The 23,723-nt window shown below is 43.0% G+C and overlaps 1 protein-coding gene across 1 annotated transcript in view; it reads right to left on the minus strand.

The window, feature by feature from the left end:
- The window catches only part of FHIP1A (FHF complex subunit HOOK interacting protein 1A), a 197,809-nt gene extending 174,588 nt beyond the window's left edge, over positions 1 to 23,221 (minus strand). Inside the window, exon 1 of the mRNA XM_066573653.1 lies at positions 22,931 to 23,221. The gene's annotated coding sequence lies outside the window, so the exon portion shown is untranslated. The remainder of the gene's footprint in view (positions 1 to 22,930) is intronic.
- Positions 23,222 to 23,723: the final 502 nt, after the last annotated feature.

The following is a 23,723-nucleotide window of genomic DNA, read 5'->3' on the forward strand; positions in this document are numbered from 1 at the left end:
GAGACACTTCAAGCAAGGTAGTCAGTCCAAACTGAATATACTTGCTGGTTCAAAAATCAACACTATTCTTACAGTCTTTTGCAAACAACTATTTACAGTGGTTGTCTGTGGTGACTTCTCCTTTAAATGGTTTTCTCACATATGTGGCCAGGGCCCTTTGACGAGTATGGGGACTCTCTTTCTCTATGGTACAATACCTCCTTGGGTCTCCACCTCTTTAACATTCATATGGAAACAGACTAGTCTTTACATATCCTCATGTGTCAATCACAGCCATTACATTCAATGTTCTGTCAGCCTATATTTTCGGGGTAATGCAACACCCCTTTACACAACTGTAGCCAGGTTAGCAGAACTATCTCTGTACAGCTAACTCTCCAGACATAGTTACTGAAGGTATGTTTCCCAACCACAGGTATACTCCCAACAGTGCTTAGCACGAAGGGCATTTCCTTTAGTGGGTAGAGATCCCCACCCAACTTTCAAACGTTGATCCAGTGATTATTCTGACTGCCATTATGGAGTCGGGAAGGAATTTTTTCCTGCAAATGGGCTAAATTGGCTTCTGTCTCATTGGGGTTTTTTGCCTTCTTCTGGATCAACAAGGGGAAAGAGGGTGGAAACAGGCTGAACTAAATGGACATTGTCTCTCTTCTGCCTAACATACTATGTTACTATGCTATTTGAACTAAAGTCTATCCTAAAAAAGGAAGAAAGGCAAATAGACTTCATTGCTTATCTGACATACTGATCAATAATTCAAACATAACAAATATGAGGAAAGGCATCAGAGCAAAATAAAATTGTAAAAAATAAATGGGAGGAGAGGTAATGGGAAGAAACAACAGCACTGACAAGCCAAAAGCCACACGAAGCCTCTAACGCAGGTTTAATTTAAGACAGAATGAAGGTCATTCTCCTTAGAATTTAATCAAGTTGTTTTATATTTACTCTTTGTTCTAAGTAGAAAAGGATTACGATAAGGCAGCTTAAACAGGGGCTAGAATTTTTCAGTGATTTATGACATTACACTATCTGTGTCCTTTATCCACAACGGGTAATGAGACACTAGCAGAAAATAAAAGAAAATAGTGTAATTTCTATAAAGATTGGGTCAAGTAATTTCATTTTAGATGTGATTTGCTAAAGGCAAGAACCCACCTATTGCACTGACTCAATACATCTTCCTGTCTCTACCTAGTTAGCAATCACAATCCCATTACATGAAGACACACATGAATGAAGTGCTACCTGTGGAGAATTTATAAGAGCACTGAAATAAAACTTAATCCTATATGACAAATCTTAGGAAGACATTCTAACTTTAACTGTGCAAATAAATATTCTAGGCATGTTAGAGATCTCTAGTCTCAGTGGAAATTGAGATACCCAGCACCTCAAACGGACAACTGTAGATATTAATTATACAATCGGAACCTGTCCTCTGTGACCATAGAAAAAAGGCAGCTTGATGGAATAAAGAAAAAAATGCTACTTAACAATGAAGAACTGGGAATAAAGAGGAAATTCTAAAGTTGATGAATACCCATGGTTCAGGACATGCACAAAGTACATTGGTATTGTTTAATTCTCCTGCCTACTTCTAATGAAATTTGTAACTCAACTCACGGGAAAATAGGAAATGCTGTATAGTCCGAATTTATATCTTTCGACATATCCCAAGACAAAAGAAAGGACTATTTACTCTGCTATTATAATCAAGCGGCTCAAAGTTGCCCATTTAAAGTACATTTGCATAGCAGAATTCTTGAACAAAATCCTGCGACTTTCCCATTCCGAAAGGAGTTTGAAGAAATCCATTCACATATGCAGAAAGAACCCTATTCAGATGTTCCTTCAACATGGGGAATGCAAATTGACCATATTTTGGAAATATTCAGAACTTATGAGGTGCAGTAATATGACAGCAATGAAGTTGAGGGTAGTCTCGACTTGTAGGTACCAATATGGCCAGCCAAGAGTATGGTAAAAAAATTGGATGTTTACTGTACTTCCTTATTGACACACATAGATTTAGCATTTGTACACACTCACCACATATATTCATTCAAGGCCTCGTTTACATGGGCGACACAGCATCGCCGCGAGAAAATCGCAGTGATATCTCATTGCTGGTCCAAGTGATATTGGCTTCTCGCTAAAATATACAAGCCCTACCCTCAATTGTTTGTTGTTTTTTTTTTTAAGTATACATCACTTTAGAAGCGATGTCCGATACTCCACTGCATATTTTCCCAGATCCCTAACACAGTTTTTGAACTCTTTGGCTGGGGATTGAAAAATCCCTGCCTCCTGGAAGCGCTGGCTGTAATTGGCTGATTATTAGCCAATCAGAGCCACCGCGCTCAATGAATAGCTGTGATTGGTTCATCGAGTGCTGGCTGTCATTGGCTAAGCATCAGCCAATCAGACGCAGCACTTCCAGGAGGCAGGGATTTTTGAATCCACGGCAAGAAAAGATGAAGGAGAATAGTGTTGGGGATAAGAGGAAGGTTCCATGGGGAAACCTCACGAGTCATGTGCATATCACGTGACCCGCGAGGTTCTTGTGCCGAGATGTTGCATGCTACAAAATATCGTACATGTGAATTAACCATAGGAAAGCATGGGCTTCACATACATGCGATTTGTAGCATTGTAGCAACACGACAAGATCGTGCGACTTTATCGTCCATGTGAATGAGGCCTAAAATTGAAATAATTCAACCCCCATTGCAAATTAGGTTCATTTGTGACATTTATAAACTTTAAACTATTTGCAGAAATCCAATCAAACTGAAGGTTTTTATCTTTTTGCTTGAGGACTGTTAGGGAAAGGAGGGGGGGGGGAGGGTTTAAGACATGGAGATATTTGAAAGTTGACCTCATTATATTCCGCTCCTGGATCAAGCCTGCTCACCCATATAATAAAAACATTGCTCACGTTATAACGGCTGTAGTTGCTTTTTTACAGATATATGACCTCATACTGTATCAGCACTATGTCATGCTTATTATTAATAAACGGGATATACTTTACCCAAAGAATACATTGAAAACTAGGACAGACCTGTGTCAATGAGTCAAGAACTTGCAGAATGTGGTCAGTTAACATCTAGTTTGTTATTACTAACACATTGTATTGCATCACTGCGTGTCATCAAACCTATGAGCATGATATGCATATGGTTAATGCACTGCCATATAATATGGCTCATTTATATTGTCAGTTAAAGTAAAAAATAATTACTGAAGACATTATGTTAGCACCAAATAGCTACAAGGAGATACTGCAAAAATTGCCAATGTTAGGAATTGTATAATGTGTAACTGCTTGTAAGTCAGTTTTATAATGTGCAACACTGTAGCAGGTAAGGATGGTATATAAATATGTATGTCACAAAAGCAGACCACATGCTACTAGTGTATAGCATTCACCAAACAATAAGAGTCACTTATTGTTAAAAATGTGGACAAACATTAATTGTGAGATTCAATTTTAATCATATTTTGCAGACAATGGTGGTCGTTGCCATCAGGGCATGAAAGAAACATCATTTCTAATCATTTCTAATGATCAATGTCCTTATATTATAATGTCCTGCTGCGGTTTATGTCAGGCCATGTTAACCAGTTTAACTACTAGACCCAAAATAGGTTTATCAATAATGCAGAAGGAAAATACTGTAATCAAGTTAAATGATATGAAAGAGAAATGCAGCTTCATTGCATGGCCGTAAAAGCTGATAAACGGTACAAAACAAGATGATGCAGTATACATGAATAGGAACATTGTGTTATGGCTGTTGCAAAGCTCAGGTTATACATGTATTATTCAAAGAAACATCCTGCGATTTACAAGATAAGTATATGGATAACATCTTCCAAACATCCATGGATAAAACAGACAAATGTGCAATTAAGTACAGTTGCTCAGAATGCTACATCGTTGCTATGAACACTATCCCAAACAACTAACAGTCAATAGCAGGCATATGTGGTTGACAGGAAAAAAAACAAGGCAGCAGACTATTTGTCGAACCCTGATAGTATTCTACAAGGTGATGATTTCAGCATTGTTGTTATTACAGGCAGGGTAGATCCACACATCATTTCTTTAATGAGGACACATGCATTGGTAATTTGCTGAGCTGTCATTAATTGTTACTTTTTCACATCTGCTGACAAGCCTCCTTGTCTGTTATGTCCGACCCAGATGTATTGGTTGCGTGTATATATATACATATATACACACACATATATACGCACACACACGATATATATGAATGCGTATATAAAAAAATATGAAAAAAAAAATACCAAAAAGGAAGAATGGAGAAACTCCTAATATGAGGAGACCCTACCTATAAAGTGGGGTGCTTGCCCTGATGAGGACAACCCCATGGAACCCAGAGCAACCTTGACTTTCTCTAGATAGTAACAGGTAATATTAGCAGAAGTTAGATGGCCTTCGATGTATATTAACCCCTTGAGTGGCACGCCCGGAAAATTTCCGGGGACGAGCTCCACTGCTCATAGTGACATAGCCCGGAAGATTTCCGGGCTATGTATCACTATGGGAGCTGCAGAGCACAATGCCACAAGCTGTAACAGTGTGCTCTGCCTGCACAGACCCACAGAGAACAAAGCAAGGGCTTTGAAAAACCAGCAGAAGATATTGCCGACATGTCGGCAATGTCCTGCTTTGTTTACAAGTTACCATAGAGACCATCGGCTTGTCAGAAGCAAGCCGATGGTCTCTGTGGCAGGGAGAGCTGGTTGTTAGCTGTCAGAGGACAGCTAGGTACTAGCTCTTACAGCAGAGATCAGAGAAAACCTCCGATCTCTGCTGTGTTAACCCTTTACATGCTGCAGTCTATGTGACTGCAGCATGTAAAGGGTTGTCACTGCAGCATGTAAAGGGCTGTCACCATCGGACCCCCGGAATGTGATCAGGGGTCCTGATGGGTCCCTGTGGAAGTCCCCTAAAGGGACAAAAAAAAAAATTTTTTAAAAATGTAAAAAAAAAAAAGTAAAAAAATTATTAAAAAAATAAAAAAAACACTTGTCTCCCTTTACTTTGTAAAAAATCAAAAATACAATCACACATGTGGTATCCGTGCATCGTAATGACCCAGAGAAGGAAGTTAATACATTATTTAACCCCTTAATGACATGGCCCCTTTTTTTCTTTTTTCCCCATTTCTTTTTTTCCTCCCCCCTGTTTTAAAAATCACAACTTGTCCCGCAAAAAACAAGCCCTCATATGGCCATGTCAATGGAAAAATGAAAAAGTTATGGCTCTTGAGACGCAACTGCAAAACTAGTTGAAATTCAATGATTAGACCATTTTAAAAAACCTGCCCTGGTGGGCACGACAGGGTGGTAGGAAACCCGCCACTCAAGGGGTTAAACCACTAATAGCCCTTTTACATGGGCTAAAAAAATGATTCAGATTCTGCATCCAGCGGGAATCTGAAGAATTATTGTTTAGCATAAATGCATTCCCCTGATTAAACGACGAACAAGAATTTGCTTGCTTCTCGGTTCTTGAACTGAATGACGGATCGACCCATGTAAATAGGCGGTCATTCGCTTATGAACGACTGCCTGTTTATTGTGAATGGAGGCAGGCCGGAATTATCACCCGGCACTCTGCCTCAATTCAGTCATTTATACTTTTTGCTGTGTAAAACCACAGGAACAATCATTACTGCGACAACCTATCAGGCATCCGTGCCGGACTAGTCTTGTGTAAAAGACTACATCTTGTGTAAAAGGGCCCTAAGGTACAGGTAGAAAGATGTCCAAATCCCCAGAAAAATAGATTGCCAGCAGACTTATCTTAACTAATATGTAGATCAAACACAGGAGCTGCAGAAAAGACCAGAAACACCTTCTGACAGAGTATAACCAACATCTGTACAGACGAGATGGCTTAAATCAGTGGTTCTCATCCTGGGCGTTATTGTCCCCTGAGGGGAGTTTTTACTTTTCAAGGGGGCGGTGGAATGAAAAGGGGCGGTAGAGGGGTGTTCTGTGTTTGCTTTGTTGATTTTTTTTTCATCTAGTCACTACATTTTTCTAAAAATTAGTAGCGATACCTCGATTTTTGTCGATAATCCATCCGAAAACAATCAGTGAAATCTGAAACCAACGAAAGCCGAGGCAATTATTTCCATATGAATCACTTACATGTAATGGGAGTTATGTGTAGCCTGTGTGCCTTTATCATATAATGTATGACTTTAATAACTCATGATTCAGCTACAGATCAATCACACTTCATAACACTGGATAACCTACAACACAATCTAACCTGGAACCACTTCAAACTTTCACTTGTGTAGGTCTCTGGGAGTTGCAGTCTTAGTGGACGCCAAATGTCTTTTCAGAACACTGATAAAAACTACAACTCCCAGAGACCCACACAATTGAAAGTTCTAGCCAATCGGGGGCATTATGGAATACAGCGAGTTAGGTTGTTCTTTACGTTATCCAGTGTGATTGATCTGTAGCAAAGTCATGGAGTTATAATAGTCATACATCATTATATGATAGAGTGACATAAGCAGTGCATCCTTGAACTATACTTTATAAAAATGGCTGAGAAGAAGAAATGCCGTCAATATTCAAATTAATACTAGAAATACGCATTCATTCCTTCTCTTACAAACGGACAGCTTCCCTTGTGCCTTTTTTGTGAAAAGGCATTTTTGAATAAAGCTATGAAGCCTTTGAGACTGAGTGATCACCTTGCAAAAATGCATTCAAATTGGGTAAGCTTATTTCATTTTTCCAAGGTTTAAAGTCAAAGTTTGAGAACCGCAGCACTGTAGGCAAGCTAGTTGAAAACTCTGTTCTAAATGCTGACAAAAGCCTCCTTGCTTCCTATAAAATCTCTTTAATAATAGCGCAATGTGGCAAATCACATTCTATCAAGGAAACACTTGTGTTACACACAGGTAAAGAGATTGTCAGTACTATGCTGGGGCCTGACACGTATGCCATGGTGAAATCAAATTCTTTGAGTAATAGCACTGTTTCAAGAAGAATTGATGAGATGGCTGCTGATGTGGAAGAAATGCTTTTGGACGTGTTAAAAAACAGAATTTGTCATGCAAATTGACGAGTCAATGGTTAGAGACAATGAAGCATTGCTGCTAGCTTACTTTTATTTCGTTAATCGGAAATGTATTGTATCCAAAATTATTAAATTAACCTGTTTTTAAATATTTAGCATCTACATTTTAGCAGCTAAAATTTAGCTGACCAAAATACTTCTTTGGTCATTTTTAGAGACATGTTTTCACAATTAATGCTGATCTGTTAAACACTATCAAACTTTACAAATTAAAATACTGAATACTCTTTTTGGACTTTTAACTTTGTAAACAAGATAAACTTTGACGGAGTTTAAACTAGTTAGGCTTGGGGGGCGCTGGCCACCATCCCAATACCAGGGTGGCGCTGGGCTGAAAAAGGTTGAGAACCACTGGTTTAAATGCCCAAATGATACAGACTGACTGAGCAGCCAACTGTCCCAGCCAGTCAATTAATTACTTAACAAAAAGTAGTTAACTCCCTGCTGACAGAAAATGAACACGTGCCAGTATGGCACATCATATGAGCCACCGAAAATGCCACAACGCCACCGCAGACCCACAACCATCCACCAGCTGTGTCATCACATTGTTCTTATCCATTTTCTGCCCTTATCTGGGCGCCAGTTTGATCTCAAGCTGAAAACCTGAGTAATCTAAGACAGGCTAGTTGCTAGGGATGCTATGCCTGACAACTCCATTTTAAAAAAAGCTGCAACTATAAGTCAGCCTAGCAACCAAGTCTGTTTACTTTAGAGGATCGCTTGACAATAAACTGTTCATAAAGTGTTGGCCTGCTGGGACCACCAACAAACAATTATAATTTGGCAGTAACTCACGCAAATCAAGACACTGAACCCAAGTTAATGGGTTTTCTCTGGAATGCTCAATCTTCATTTTCACCAAGGTTTGCTCTGCTACAGACGATCATTTTTATCTTTTATAATGTATCCAGTAGAGATGAGCGAACGTACTCGTCCAAACTTGATACTCGTTCGAGTATTAGCGTGTTCGAGATGCTCGTTACTCGAGATGAGTACCATGCGATGTTCGAGTTACTTTCACTTTCACCTCTGAGATGTTAGCGCGCTTCTCTGGCCAATAGAAAGACAGGGAAGGCATTACAACTTCCCCCTGCGACGTTCAAGCCCTATACCACCCCCCTGCAGTGAGTGGCTGGCGAGATCAGGTGTCACCCGAGTATATAAATCGGCCCCTCCCGCGGCTCGCCACAGATGCATTCTGACAGAGATCAGGGACAGTGCTGCTGGTGCCGGAGCTGCTATAGGGAAAGCATTAGGAGTTATTTTAGGCTTCAAGAACCCCAACGGTCCTTCTTAGGGCCACAACTAACCGTGTGCAGTAGTGTTGAGGCTGCTTTTTGCAGTGTTGCACTTTTTTTTTCTTCTGTATATCGGCTGTGCAGAGCATTGTGTCCTGCAGTAATTTTACATTGTCCAGGGCCAGTAGTGGTGAGGCACGGACAGAAGACATATTTAGTGTATTAAGGCAGTGGGCCTTTCCAAAAACATTTGGGGAAAAAAATCTATTTGGGCTGCCTGTGACCGTCCTCGGTGTACTGGGTCTCTGCTGGGGGTAGTTGTCCTAATTCATACGCAGCCAGCTAAGTGTTACAGCAGGCTTGTGCAAAATTCTTTCCTGCCTCTGTGTTGCCTCTTAAATCACCGCTGTATTCCTGTCCACAAGTGTACTGGGTCTCTGCTGGGGGTAGTTGTCCTAATTCATACGCAGCCAGCTAAGTGTTACAGCAGGCTTGCGCAAAATTCTTTCCTGCCTCTGCTGTGCGTTCCGTAAGCGAAGTCAGCCTCCAACCACAGGCCAATAAGCGGCACATTTAATTACAGCGTTCTGTTTCTGCACTACTGGTAATACAGCATGCTGAGGGGTAGGGGTAGGCCTAGAGGACGTGGAAGCGGGCGAGGACGCGGAGGCCCAAGTCAGGGTGTGGGCACAGGCCGAGCCAGTGCGGTGGCCAGGGGTAGAGGCAGGGCCAGACCGAATAATCCACCAACTGTTTCCCAAAGCGCCCCCTCGCGCCATGCCACCCTGCAGAGGCCAAGGTGCTCTAAGGTGTGGCAGTTTTTCACAGAGACGCCTGACGACCGACGACCTTTGGTGTGCAACCTTTGTCGCGCCAAGATCAGCTGGGGAGCCACCACCACCAGCATGCGCAGGCATATGATGGCCAAGCACCCCACAAGGTGGGACGAAGGCCGTTCACCGCCTCCGGTTTGCACCACTGCCTCTCCCCCTGTGCCCCAACCTGCCACTGAGATCCAACCCCCCTCTGAGGACACAGGCACGAGTGCCTACCGGCCTGCACCCACACCCTCACCTTCGCTGTCCTCGGCACCATCCAGCAATGTCTCTCAGCGCAGCGTCCAGACGTCGCTAGCGCAACTGTTTGAGCGCAAACGCAAGTACGCCGCCACGCACCCGCACGCTCAAGCGTTAAACGTGCACATAGCCAAATTGATCAGCCTGGAGATGCTGCCGTATAGGCTTGTGGAAACGGAGGCTTTCAAAAGCATGATGGCGGCGGCGGCCCCGCGCTACTCGGTTCCCAGTCGCCACAACTTTTCCCGATGTGCCGTCCCAGCCCTGCACGACCACGTCTCCCGCAACATTGTACGTGCCCTCACCAACGCGGTTACTGCCAAGGTCCACTTAACAACAAACACGTGGACAAGCACAGGCGGGCAGGGCCACTATATCTCCCTGACGGCACATTGGGTGAATTTAGTGGAGGCTGGGACAGAGTCAGAGCCTGGGACCGCTCACATCCTACCCACCCCCAGAATTGCGGGCCCCAGCTCGGTGCTGGTATCTGCGGCGGTGTATGCTTCCTCCACTAAACCACCCTCCTCCTCCTCCAACGCAACCTCTGTCTCGCAATCAAGATGTGTCAGCAGCAGCAGCACGTCGCCAGCAGTCGGTGTCGCGCAGCGTGGCAGCACAGCGGTGGGCAAGCGTCAGCAGGCCGTGCTGAAACTACTCAGCTTAGGAGAGAAAAGGCACACGGCCCACGAACTGCTGCAGGGTCTGACAGAGCAGACCGACCGCTGGCTTTCGCTGCTGAGCCTCCAACCGGGCATGGTCGTGTGTGACAACGGCCGTAACCTGGTGGCAGCTCTGCAGCTCGGCAGCCTCACGCACGTGCCATGCCTGGCCCATGTCTTTAATTTGGTGGTTCAGCGCTTTCTGAAAAGCTACCCACACTTGTCATACCTGCTCGGAAAGGTGCGCCGGCTCAGCGCACATTTCCGCAAGTCCAAGACGGATGCTGCCACCCTGCGGACCCTGCAACATCGGTTTAATCTGCCAGTGCACCGACTGCTGTGCGACGTGCCCACACGGAGGAACTCTACGCTCCACATGTTGGCCAGACTCTATGAGCAGCGTAGAGCTATAGTGGAATACTAACTCCAACATGGGCGGCGTAGTGGGAGTCAGCCTCCTTAATTCTTTACAGAAGAGTGGGCCTGGTTGGCAGACATCTGCCAGGTCCTTGGAAACTTTGAGGAGTCTACCCAGATGGTGAGCGGGGATGCTGCAATCATTAGCGTCACCATTCCTCTGCTATGCCTCTTGAGAAGTTCCCTGCAAAGCATAAAGGCAGATGCTTTGCGCTCGGAAACGGAGGCGGGGGAAGACAGTATGTCGCTGGATAGTCAGAGCACCCTCATGTCTATATCTCAGCGCGTTGAGGAGGAGGGGGAGGAGCATGAGGAGGAGGGGGAAGAGACAGCTTGGCCCACTGCTGAGGGTACCCATGCTGCTTGCCTGTCATCCTTTCAGCGTGTATGGCCGGAGGAGGAGGAGGAGGAGGATCCTGAAAGTGATCTTCCTAGTGAGGACAGCCATGTGTTGCGTACAGGTACCCTGGCACACATGGCTGACTTCATGTTAGGATGCCTTTCTCGAGACCCTCGCGTTACACGCATTCTGGCCACTACAGATTACTGGGTGTACACACTGCTCGACCCACGGTATAAGGAGAACCTTTCCACTCTCATACCCGAAGAGGAAAGGGGTTCGAGAGTGATGCTATACCACAGGACCCTGGCGGACAAACTAATGGTAACATTCCCATCCGACAGCGCTAGTGGCAGAAGGTGCAGTTCCGAGGGCCAGGTAGCAGGGGAGGCGCAGAGATCAGGCAGCATGTACAGCGCAGGCAGGGGAACATTCTCCAAGGCCTTTGCCAGCTTTATGGCTCCCCAGCAAGACTGTGTCACCGATCCCCAGTCAAGGCTGAGTTGGCGGGAGCACTGTAAAAGGATGGTGAGGGAGTACGTAGCCGATTGCACGACCGTCCTCGGTGACGCCTCTGCCCCCTACAACTACTGGGTGTCGAAGCTGGACACGTGGCCTGAACTCGCGCTGTATGCCCTGGAGGTGCTTGCTTGTCCTGCGGCTAGCATCTTGTCAGAGAGGGTGTTTAGTGCGGCTGGGGGAATCATCACGGATAAGCGTACCCGCCTGTCAACCGACAGTGCCGACAGGCTTACACTCATCAAGATGAACAAAGCCTGGATTTCCCCAGACTTCTCTTCTCCACCAGTGGACAGCAGCGATACCTAAGCAATACGTAGGCTGCACCCGCGGATGGAAGCATCATTCTCTATCACCATCCAAAACGGGGACCTTTTTGCTTCATCAATTTGTGTATTCTATTCATCCTCCTCCTCCTGCTCCTCCTCCTGAAACCTCACATAATCACGCCGAACGGGCAATTTTTCTTAGACCCACAAGGCTCAGTCATATAATTTTTGTAAACAATTTTTATACGTTTCAATGCTCATTAAAGCATTGAAACTTTCACCTGAACCAATTTTTATTTTAACTGGGCTGCCTGCAGGCCTAGTTAACAATTAAGCCACATTAACCAAAGCGATTAATGGGTTTCACCTGCCCTCTTGGTTGGGCATGGGCCATTTTTCTGAGGTACATTAGTACTGTTGGTACACCAGTTTTTGGGGGCCCTCGCCTACAGTGTAATCCAATTAATTTTTTGCCCACCTGCATTAAAGCTGACGTTACATCAGCTGTGATGGGCAATGCAATGGGATATATTTATGTACCGCCGGTGGCTTCCTGGCACCCACCCATGCTGTGGGTCCACAGGGAGTTGTAACTGCATGTGTCCACTTCTAAAGAACCCCAGTCTGACTGGGGCATGCAGTGTGGGAGGAAGCCCACCTGCATTTAATCGGACGTTACCTCAGCTGTGATGGGCACTGCAATGGGATACATTTATGTACAGCCGGTGGGTTCCAGGGAGCCACCCATGCTGTGGGTGCACACGGAATTCCCATTGCGGAGTTGTACCTGCTTGTGACTATTTATAAAAAAACGCGGTCTGACTGGGGCATGCAGACACCTTGACAGAATGAATAGTGTGTGGCACATAGGTTCCCCATTGCTACGCCCACATGTGCAGCTCCTGATGGTGGTGGCACAGGATTATATTTCTCATGGCTTCTGTACAGCATTGTGGGCTATCGCCCCACCCATTTTAAAGAGGGTCGCTGCCTAGCCGTGCCAACCCTCTGCAGTGTGTGCCTGCGGTTCCTCCTCATGGCAGACGCACTTATAAATAGACATGAGGGTGGTGTGGCATGAGTGCAGCTGAAGGCTGCGCAGGGACACTTTGGTGTACGCTGTGGACACTGGGTCGTGCGGGGGGGTGGGGCAGCATGTAACACAGGAGAAGTGGCAGCGGAGTGTCATGCAGGCAGTGATTGTGCTTTGTTGGAGGTAGTGTGGTGCTTAGCTAAGGTATGCATTGCTAATGAGGGCTTTTCAGAAGTAAAAGTTGTTGGGAGGGGGGGGACACTCTTGCCACTATTGTGGCTTAATAGTGGGACCTGGGAACTTGAGATGCAGCCCAACATGTAGCCCCTCGCCTGCCCTATCCGTTGCTGTGTCGTTCCCATCACTTTCTTGAATTGCCCAGATTTTCACAAATGAAAACCTTAGCGAGCATCGGCGATATACAAAAATGCTCAGGTCGCCCATTGACTTCAATGGGGTTCGTTACTCGAAACGAACCCTCGAGCATCGCGATAATTTCGTCCCGAGTAATGAGCACCCGAGCATTTTGGTGCTCGCTCATCTCTAGTATCCAGGTATTCATTCTCAATTATAATTGACTGATAGCTGCTATAGGGTGAATGTGGACCTTCTTTCCCTGGATAGATACAATTGAATGTGGAACCAGCTCTAGACAGAAGAAATAATAATCCTATGTAGCTGTACGTTGAGCACCAAAGTTAATTCCATTTGTGGGTCCCAGGCTCCCCAGTCCAACGATATCTAATCATATTTTCAATGTTGAACAATGATAACATGTGTTGTGCTTTGACTTTACAATGTTTTCCTACTCTGTTAGGTTTGTTAATGTAATCTCTTTGCTATGAAAGGTGGAATATGGCATAGATATGTTGGAGATGACATGTCGACGGGTCTTAATGTTGGCTTGTGTTTCTCTAGAACAAAAAAGTAATTATGGTCATTGAAAGATTCAATAATAGATATACTATAATATTTCACCCTACTTTGTACGATCACAAATCTGAACTGTATTAAATTAATTAAGCAGAAACAATCCAATTTTCACGACAACAGATTTCTCATTGAAAAGAGAAAGGTCACTGGAAATGGGGCATGGTGGATTATGCCAGGGAGTGTTTTCAGAAGTACAGTGTGGGACGCAGATCTAACACAGTGAGATAAATACGAGCTACAAAGGAGAAACTGACTCACTCTTACTTACCAGTTTCTGCCAAATTAATATTACATGCATATTAATTCAGATTGGTCTAACATTTCAAAAATGAATATTAAAAGGTGTTATTTGGTTTAGACAACCCATTATCAAGTGCCCTGCTATGCTAACTGAATCAAATGAACACTAAATGTGGAAAAATTACAGTGGATAGCTAAATAATGTATCTAAGCAATTCCCTTGTTCATCTTCTTTCATTTAATTATACTGTACTTCGTATTCAATAATAGTATCAGATTGCAATTAAAACTGATAAAACATAAAGAAATCTTCCCTATTGACCTGCAAGATCTGCCATTTTTCCCTCTTCCTCTTTAGAATGCCTTGTCTGTCTATAAGCGTAATTTTACACGAGCCGACTATTATCCGAAAAAGTGATTTCCAGCAATAGCCGTCCCGTGTAAAAATAACACCCAACAGGGTACTAAGCAAGAAATCTCTGATTAGTCACTGGTCCTTTCATTTCAGTTTAATAAAACAATGTGACTAATGAGTAACTTTTCACTCAGTTTTAAACAGGCAGTTGTTCATCTGTGAATGACTGCCTGTTCACTGTAAATGGAGGAAAAGATGTATAGCAGGATCCGCTTCTATTCAGTGAATAAAAATTGCTCCTGTGCGAAAGTACAAGAATGACAGTCTTTGGGATGACTGTCAGACACTTAAGCGCCCAACAGTCATCCTGTGCAAAAGTACCCTTAGGCAACTGGCTGCAGCAGGAGCCTCTCCCCTCTACCCCAGCTGCTGTAGAACACAGGAAGACAGGATTTATACAAATTGTTTCAGGAACATGCAGAACGCCTTACAGATGACAAATACTGTTAGCAAGATTATCTTCTTTTAAGCAGTGCAGTGTATTACCTAAGCGATCAAAGGTTGTGGTTAAAAAAAAGAAATAATAAAAAATGCTTTCATGTCCAAACCCCTCCCCCAAAAGTAAATCAGAAAAGTTCAATTTTTCCAATTAAATGCTATTATTGAAAAAAAAAACAAATAGCACCCGCCACGCCCCTTCCCACAACCTCCACCACACACACATATATAGTTCCTATGAGACACTTAAAGAGTTAGCAGAATTTCTAAATGCTGTTTTGAAAACTTTGAGAGGTGCACTTTTTAAAATGTGGTGATTTATGGAGGTTTCTAATACACATTCAGAACTAAATTGGTCCCTTAAAAAATAGATTTGGGCAATTTCATCAAAATTAGAAAACTTGCTTTCTGATGTCCAAAATAAAATGAGACGATGTTTTCAAAATGGTACCAACATACAGCAGGCAAATGGTAAAAGTTATTCAGTATGTATTTCTGCATGGTATGATTATCTGTCTTACAAGCAGAAAAATTTAAAATTTGAAAATTACAAATATTTCAACATTTTCTGTAAATTTAGGATTAGAAAAAAAAAAGCTAAACATATTGACCAAAACTGACTACTAACACAAAGTACAATTTGCCACCAAAAAATTCTCAGAATCGCTTGCATAAGTAAAACCATTCTAAACGTATTATCACTTAAAGGGACAGATTTGAAAAGTGGGACCTTGTCACGAAGGTCAAAACTGGCTGCAGGCGGAAGGGGTCAATCAATAATTTCCACATTTAGGCTTTCTTTAATAAAGACAATCCCATATTTTGGACCGACGTCTATTAGCAAAGTGGACAGCGACTACAAAAATAGCCTCTTCAGGATGACATAGAGTGTCTATGTAGTATACTGACACCCTACTGGTTTCAAAAATATTAGTTTAATGCTTCAACTAATCACAGACTGTTCCATCCACAAGATTCTCTTTCATCAAGGTTATCATTGGGGAAACGGTCCAACGGAAAAAAAAATGGACGCCCATTTTAAGGCCTTTGTCAAGAGTTTTAACAGAACAGAATAAGGTAGATGATGGGAGTAAAATATGATTCCACTTTTATAATCATGCATCTGTATCTACTGTATAAACTGCATCTGTCTCTCGGATTTTAGGTGATGACCCTTGAGCACAACCAGGAATAGCTGTATACTAATAAATACATAGAAGCAACCTGTCACCAACCAAAGCAAATCATTCCAGCTGTAAATCTTCGGGTTTATGGCTCTCACAAATGGATGTTTAGATGACAAAAGCTATGTACGCTATAGAACTCCCTTGCGGAAATAATAGCTTCATCAACAAAGAAATAATTGTATCTCATTATGTTCAACCAAATGTAATTAGGAAGGATAAGATCTCAGATAATTCTCTATAAGATTACAAGACACACATGAAAAGGTGCTTTGAATTGTGTATGACAGCCTTTCAGTTGTTCTCCAGCTAAGAGTACACAAAGCATCATATGACGGAGCGCAAGCCAATTGCAACAGCCTGTGGGTATAGAAAGCTTACCATTTCAGTTGGTGTTCCCACAGATAGTTTTGAGTGGGTTTATATTATATCTGGAAGACCACTGTATGACGACAACTACTATGCTGGCCATGGATGCAACGATCGAATATATATACATCTTAGGCTGTTATCACGCCTGCATTTGGGTCAGTTCAGGGATTTCGCCTCTATGCTCCATTTTTGGAGGAGAGAAAATGAAATAAAACTGATGGTTTTTCCCCCATTGATTTCAATGGGATTTAAAATACAAAGAAAACGGAAAGTAATTGTAAAGGCTTCCGTTCGTTTCCCTTACGTCAGGTACGTTTTTTTGGCTGGAAAAATAACGCACTCTGCAGCGTTATTTTTCAATACAAAAAACGGAAACTTGACAGAATGGAAGCCCTTCTGTTTTGCGTTCCATTTTTTTTTTTTCAAACCACCTTGAAATCAATGGGGAAAAAAAACAGATCCATTTTTTTCAATTTTATTTCAGTCACTCTTCTCCAAAAATGGAGCAGAGAGACGAAAACCCTAAACTAAGCCCTAACGCAGGTGTGAAAGCAGTCTTAGGCTTCATGCCCACGGCCATGGCAGACTCCACCAGCAGAATATTGCAGCAGAGTCCGACATGGCACCCCACAAGACCCCCTACTTACCTCTCTGGATCCGTCGCGCAAGTCCTGTCCAACAAGCCACTGCACGCATGCGCAGTGCATGACGCACCAGCGGTGGGCGTTGACATGTAATCACGTGATACTTCCACTGTGCTTACAGTGGAAATATCGCGTGACGGAGGGCATCCATTGACTACAATAAAAGCAAGCCAGACGTTTTTCCATGGCAATTAGAACATGCCGCGATTTCTTTCACACTGCGGAATAGAACCTAATAGCTGCGGGAGAACGCCATGGATTCCCGCCGCATGAAAAGCGTCAGAAATCGTCCGTGGGAATTAGGCCTTATACTGATGTGGTGCAGTTTGTTATCAAAACACTTTGCCCTCATGTGTATACATAATCTAACTACATGCAAGGCCTCACACTCACTCATCATCACCATAGTATCTACAAGAAACTTCATGCCTCACATTATCTACAGCCCCGGGAGAGGCGAAAAACTATGTCTATCGCAATCAAACACACAAGCCTACATTGTATATTGTACACTTTTTCATCAATCATCTTCTGAGGTTCCATGGCAACAATTTCACCGAATGGCAAAATCTTGATTTAACGAATTCCAAATTGAAGTCCTGTGAATTCATGGTACGTCCTCAAATATATAATAGTAAATAGGGGCACCGAGCTGCGCTGGGACCATGTTGGTTTGTCCTGGGTATTTTGCTTACACTTTTTATTATAACTATTATTCCTAATCTATATAATACCATATATACCTATATCTATCTCTATGACTGTAGTCGCTGTCCTGGGACAGGCTTTCTACTGGTAATGAGTATGATTCTTATTAATCATCCCCCACCCCAATAGATTGACCTAAACATTTTATGAATTAGCTTCAAAAACCCCAAAATGTTTTTTTTCAATAGATTCTATGAAGCATCAGTATTGGTGTAATATAGTGCACCAATGTCCTGTTTACCCTCCTACATAAGTGTTAAAGCTTTCAAGGCAGATTCCTTCAGTGAAAAGGGTTTTGTCCTTGTGGAGAGGAAGTCATACATTATAGATCACTCTATGACACCTATAGAGTCTTGTACATTGCTAGTGCACAAGACTTATAGAGCTACTTCAGCAACAATTTCACCCAGGGGGCTTTATGCATCTGTCTGAACAAAATCTCAGATCTGGCATGATATAAAAAAGATAGGTACATTTCAAAGCATATTGCCAATGATATGAAAAAAACTGTTCAGAATATGGGCCTCTGGAGGTCCAGCTTGCCGGCAACATTACTCTGTTACTACTACAGTTCTGCTGGATCTCAAGAGGAGTTAGCTACTTAACCCCTAAATGAGTTCAGTCTTGAGACATACAGTATTGTATGAAAGTTTTAGGCAGGTGTGGAAAAAATGTTGCAATGTAAGTGCTTTCAAAATTAAGAGTTAATTTTTTTGATTAACTAGCAAAATGGAAAATTGAATGAACAAAAGAGAAATCTAAATCAAATCCATATTTGGTAGGACCAGCCTTTGCCTTCCAAACAGCATCAATTCTTCAAGATGCACTTTTTTGAAGGGACTCAGCAGGAAGGTTGTTCCAAATGTCTTGGAGAACTAACCACAGATCTTCTGTAGACGTAGGCTTGCTCAAATCCTTTGTCTCTTCATATAATCTCAACAGACTTGATGATTTTAAAGGCAGGGCTCTGTGAGGGCCATATCATCACTTCCAGGACTACTTGTTCATCTTTACCCTTAAGATAGTTCTTAATGACATTGACTTTATGTTTGGGGTCATTGCCCTGCTGCAGAATAAATTTGGTATCAGTCAGGTGCCTCTTATTTTTGCATAAAATTCTTAGCTTGCAGATTTTTTTCAGACCTCCATAAAACCTTTACACTGCACTACATTTCTCAGCATTCCTTGTGTTACGAGTTGTGCTTGTAGCTGCCATCTTGCCTCACCTCTCACTGAAAGCCGCAGCGTATGCTTTCCTCCTGTTCATGGCAGGCACTGTGCTTTGGCTCCTTGTTAATGTCTGTTGCTCAAAGGGCACATGTGCACACACCTGCAGTCTAAAAGGACCTGTGCATGTAATTCTGTCCCCTTCCAATCCCCGAGCACCTCTTGTTATATCAACCACCTTTACTCTAAGGGACTTTTGGTCTCTTTTATTAGTATCTCCTGTTTACGGATTCTGGCTTTACCCTGACTACTCTGCATTCTCCACTCCTGACCTTGCTTGTTATACTTGCAGTGGCCCATGGCATCCCATAGGAAGACCCTGGACACCTGACATACATGGGGAGCTGGGAGGGTATAGTTCTGTCCCGTCACGGTGGCACTAAACATGCTCCATCCCAGAGGGACACATGCAGCCAAGGCCAGGGTAACGCCGTGGCCTACCCCGGGCATTCCTAGGATAGGGATGCCCGGCAACCCGTATGACCGAGGAACACTTGTCACGTGTGACGCCACCGTTCCTGCATATGCCGGCATGACCCGCCGCGAGTAAAAAAAATGCAGCTACAGTCAGTTCTTCAGTACCACGGATCTTTGGGAATGATCAGAGCCCGGAATAAACTTTACTTGTGATAATGAGTGCAACAATACAAGGTAGTTCAATAAAAGACTTCACAGTACAGGCATTAAAATAAAACTTCAGAGATTATTGACTTGCAGTACCTCTACCAAGCCCTGAAGACGCATGGGTGTGACAGACATAAAGGGTGTACCTCTACGCAGTGATCCAGACTTCAGACCGCCGCGTAGGAAAAGCAGATAAACAAATAGTACCTCTGCACTGGGCCTTGCATAACACAACAGACTTACTGACGCTCTCCTTTTTCTTTCATCTCTTTGGGGCTCACTCCATTCAGCATCCATTCACAGCAGACCGGGAAATCTCTCCTCCTCCATGCTTCAGTACATGAGGGCTGAAGGTGCCCCCATGTACCCTGACCTCCTGTACCACCAAACTCCTGAAGGCATGGATTCCTCATTTCCATCTCTCAATCACTCATATTTATATCCTCTCTCATACCACATGACATGCCATAACTTGATACATTTACATGCAGACTTTGGATTTTATTAAACATTTAACCCTTCTAGTGCTGCAGCTGTGCAACACATACTGAAAATAAGAAAGACAGGTTTGTGCAGTGCATCCACATAAGACATACTTATGGAGGGGCCCAGGATGAAGTACTGGGTCACTACATACTGACCATGCTTCTGCCTACTGCCTGCCTTGACCTCTGGCTTGCTATACCTTGCTGAACCTGTTCCATGTCATATGACTTCTGGTTTGTTTCTTGTTCTCAGGTTGTGCTGCCTGCCCTGACACAAATTGTCTGTGTTCACACCATCAGGTACCGCGTCTTGGTGTATAGTAGCATCAGCCACTTTCAGTATAATGGCATGCGGCCTTGCAACAGAGCCCAGATCCCAACTTTTGGGGTAAAGGGTAAAGACTGGTATTTCTCCAAACAAGTGTGTGGCACAGTAGGTTCACATCTGCTGATGCTGACACCATGATTCTTAAATTGTTTAAAAAGCTTGGTGAATAGGTAATAAATTAGGATGAAGGCAGTTCCACAAGAATTCTACAAGTGTAATTTCTGCAAGAATAGCTTCAATCAAACTTGTTTCTGCATAATGTCACAAATAAGAGTGTTCTCTAAAGCAGTGTTCCCCAACTCAAGTCCTCAGGGACCGCCAACAGGTCGTGTTTTCAGGATTTCCTCAGTGTTGCACTGGTGATGTAATTATTGTTGGTGCCTCAGACATTATTAAAGGTGTTCTTACCATAGGATATCCTGAAAACATGACCTGTTGGTGGTCCCTGAGGACTGGAGTTGGGGACCCCTGCTCTAAAGGATCTTTTACAGTGACTTATTATCAGGCACAAAAGGTTGCCTGAGCCAAGGGCCACGTAATAGGGCCAACGACCAGCTGACACAGAAGCAAATATCTTAAAGGAGTCTTATGGTGGCCATACACATTAGATAGCCATTTTGAATACTGTTGCTCATCATGATTGGCCGGGTCATAAAATTAGGCCGATTTTTGCTAAATTGGATCAGATCATCCCGATCAACTTATTGGCCCTCTGCTTTGAGCAGAAAGGACAAGTGTGTTGGCTTAGTACTGCTGCCTTGCTGGAATTCTAGGTTTGAATCTGAATTTAGACTTGTCGATTTGTCGTTTGAACAAGTGAACAATGTTTATGCAGGCAGATACATTGTTAGCACGTTCAAACGAGAGATAGTTCAGTTGTTCACATTCACTACATAAGGACTTATTCAGACAACCGTATTTATGCAGGTCTTTAGCCACGTAAAAAAAAAAAAAAAACAATCGCCAAAAAAAAAAAACCATGTGAAGCATTGGATTTCAATAGGTTCATTCAGATGAACGATTTTTTGCTGCATAAAATAATCACGCCTGGAAAAACAGCACATATGCCGCGTGAAAACATAGGTCTTGCCCTATCTTTTGACGTGATACGCAGCAAGCTCCCATAGACTTCCATGGAAGCTGAAAAAGAGGCAGAGGGAGGGAGTTATTGTGCATACAATGCTGGGGAAAGAAGACAGTTGGCCCTAATTAAGTATTATTGATAATTCTGAGCATTTCACAGCGATTGTTGGGATCATTGGTTGTCATCACTTCAGTGTATTTTTTTGCATATACGCATCAGCGCCCCATGTGAATTGCATGAAATACGCAAATAAAAATTGGAACTTAATCGCAGCAAAAAACACATACGGTCATGTGAAGGAGGCCTGCGTGAGAATGACTGAATGATTGTATTTAAACCAAACGATTAGTGAACAAGCCAATGATGATTTTTATGTCGGCATAAAATGAACCATGAGCAAAAAAAAACAATTTATCGTTTGCCATTCAATCGTTGGCTGTGTTTACACTGAATGATTATCATTCATTTTCACTTGTTTGAATGATTGTTTTGAACCATAATTATGTAAAGGGGCCTTATAAACAGAACATCTAGGCCTTTGACCTTCTAATACAGACTGTGTCATTGAATGGCGGTGCATTATTTACAAATGCATGCAATACATATGTAGGCCGTGTATGTGATAAATGCATAGAGACCTGTGCTCATTTGTTTAGTTAGCTTTTTTTATATAGGCCAAGAATTGGCTTATGGGAATGACTAATCACTAATAAAATCGGTCGTCCCCATAGGCCAGCTGTACCGGGAGATGTACCACTGAACGATGAGCATTTTTTTGCTCACATTAATGAACTAAATCAGCTGCACTTTTACAGAGCACGATTTACTCTGTGGCCCAATCATCGGCCCATGTAAAAGAACAAAACGAATGAAGTCATCTTAACTTCTCTAACAACCAACCATCAGTTGCCATTGCAAGGGAAAGCTATAGATGGATGCTCATCTTTCCTGCAGCAGCCACTGTGAGGGACATGAAGTTTTACACCCTGCCCATTTAAATGAATGACCAGCCATGCAATATCTAGTCTATTTGAGTCTACCAAATGGGAACCACTGTTTGCCTGGCTCATAAAGCAGGGGCAATATTGGGGACTCCCCTCCATGACATTCTTCTGCCCTGAAGTACATAAGGGCAGAGGTTATACCCGAACAATTCCCTTAATGAACTAAAATAATACTGCCGACTCTTATTTGTTTCACAGGTAATAACTATAACAGCAGGTTTGCAATAAAACTGTATAATACTTTTAACCATAGACGGCAAACACCCAAGTACTTGAGCTCACCTCTTCACCCTGCTGTATCTGATCAGCATGAGAAGCTATGATTACCGAGTGATACTGGAGGTGTCAGAAGAGATCAGGTCAATGGCATGCCTAAGTTTTATTTGTTTTCTTCTTTGCATATTATTATATTTTGTGTGTTAATATAATTTCACTAGCAGGCGGTATTAGGCTTTGTATACAACAAGGAGCATCAACAATACACAAAGATTGCACTGTCTAACCATAATAATTCTACAAAACAACAAGAGTATGTCATCATACCTGTGTGCTCCAGCCTGAGATATGTAGACGTTTAACAGGATGATCCTAAAGCATGCAGTGAATAAAAGTTTTCCAGGTCAGAGGCGTTGTAGGCAGGTTTACTGCACACTGTACAGACAGGTGAGCTGGCCAGGTAAACTCTCCAGAGACAAGGAACACAGTCTTACGATGTAATCCAAGGAGATGCTGGGGGATTGTCAGTAAGAGACTAGACTGGTAAGCTTCTCGCAGGTTTATCCTCACCCCTTACAAACATGAAATACACTAGAGCAGATTGCATGTATGGGTGGGGAGGAGACGCACAGGATTAGTACACAGGCTGAGAATTTGTTTTCTGACTTAGGAACAGGGAAGGCCAGAGGGGAGGAGGAGGCGAGAACTGGATAGCACAGGGAGGAGTTGTTAGACCTGCAGATCTTCTAGCTAAGGTGTGTGATTACTCCTCCTTTGCAATGTCATCACAGCTTCTTATTACCGTAATTTGACTTTTGCAGCCAATTTGAAGACCTCAACGACAAAAGCAGATACATAGTTGGCTCCTTCTAGTTCACGAACAACTAACGAGGAGCAAACCAATACAAAAAAACTATTTAGGACATGAAAAATCATTTGCTCGCGTCCCACCGACGTAGGAGAATTGCTGATCTTTGCCTGACATTTGACACCATGGATCTCCCCATTATGGTGTTCTTTCTTCTGAAAGGAGCAACACTTGGGTTATCCCAGAGACACCAAACTTGAATCAGACAGCAAATGCTAAACTGAGCTACTGAAAACATGTATACATCGTGGA

This window comes from Eleutherodactylus coqui, chromosome 7, assembly GCF_035609145.1.
Source record: "Eleutherodactylus coqui strain aEleCoq1 chromosome 7, aEleCoq1.hap1, whole genome shotgun sequence".
In the NCBI taxonomy this organism is placed as follows: Eukaryota; Metazoa; Chordata; class Amphibia; order Anura; family Eleutherodactylidae; genus Eleutherodactylus; species Eleutherodactylus coqui.